Source organism: Pinus tabuliformis, chromosome 8 (genome assembly GCF_031772625.1).
Source record: "Pinus tabuliformis cultivar Carrire ecotype Pingquan chromosome 8, CPIR1, whole genome shotgun sequence".
Classification (NCBI taxonomy): Eukaryota; Viridiplantae; Streptophyta; class Pinopsida; order Pinales; family Pinaceae; genus Pinus; species Pinus tabuliformis.
In genome coordinates, this window is record NC_142294.1 from 1,481,598,245 (window position 1) to 1,481,599,779 (window position 1,535).

Sequence of the window (1,535 nt, forward strand, 5' to 3'; positions counted from 1 at the left end):
TGCATGGAATGGCAAGAAATGTATGTTGCAAATATTGACCACAAAATAAATCATATTTAGAAACAAAGATATCTAGTAGGGTTTCATCAAGATTAGGCCCATTAGCTTGTGGAATATTTTCAGGTTAAAATTTTATGGCCTTCTCAGTGGAAATCTCTTGATATATTTATCTAGACTTGATTTTGACGACAACAAGATGAACTATTGAAAATGGATTTGTGAATAGAAATATTGGATTTCTTTGATTGAGTCATTATCAACTCACAAAAGAATATAGCGATAAGCTAAGCCAATTGAGGCTGCCCCTTGCTAGGTAGGCAACATGACTATTAGTAAATTCCAGTGAAGGGCATAATGAACAAGCAGATGCATGAAGTCACAAACCCATAAGATTTTTTAACTCCTAATGATCTTATGTTGGTAAAAAAAAATCAATTAACCATTTTCAAATGAGATGAACACTAATTTTTTGTTTCCTTTCCCTTATGACAAGTTCTTTAGGTATTAAATGGAGAGGTACTTGCTTATGTTAAGCAAGGGGTCCTTAAAGGAATGATGATAGAAGGATAAGCCTTGAGCATGGTGGCTATCCAAAAGGAACTCCCCTCCAGCTTCAAACCTAATTTTCCCTCTCTTGAGATGAAAATGTTCAAGGATTATCTAGAATTTTGAAATATAGTTTGGTTGCTAGCTTATCTAATATTATTATTGTATAGGCGTTTTCTATAATGGACTTTGTAACATTGATATTGAGCAATTTTTTAATTAGTTTTTCATCAAACCAGTTTGAATGTTCATTTTAAATAAGTGATTAACAATTTCTTAACTAATGGCGTCATATGATTTTTGCTTGTGAAACTTGTATTATGTGTTTTGTTGATGATATTGATGTAGACACTAATTTAATGTTAAAATAAGTAATGAAGTTGTTGAAGTGAGGCCTCTGTGGTCCATATCAAGTTTATGAGAAAGAATTTTTCCGCATAAATCACATGATGATATATTTGTCGACGCGTTTCGAACTAACGAGTGTGGTTCATCGTCAAGACAAGTTGAAGAATCAGATCATGGCTACATGTTAAATAGGGATAGCAGATCTTCCAATGGCTAGGTTTGACTAGAAAATGGCTATATTAGACTAGACTAGACAAACGGTTATAATGGACCCAGAAAACGGCTAGTTTTGACCATTTAAATTATTTAATAATAATAATATAATTAGATAAATAGTTATCTTAGGGTGGATATCATTATATTTTATAATGTTCTAGATTTTAATAAAGTTTAGAATGCTGTAATATTATTTTAATATTTTCTGGTTGGAATTGAGTGTTATTTTAAGTAACATGTTAATCCAATTTAGAGTTAAAAATAAATCTAGGGATATAATGAATCATAATGAGTAAAATGTTAACAAATAATAATAGATCTAGGGATTATAACCAATAGAAATTGTATGGATTTAATATTAACTAAAATAATAATATTAATTATTATTATTATTATTACTATTACTAATGGTTAGGGTGACTAAT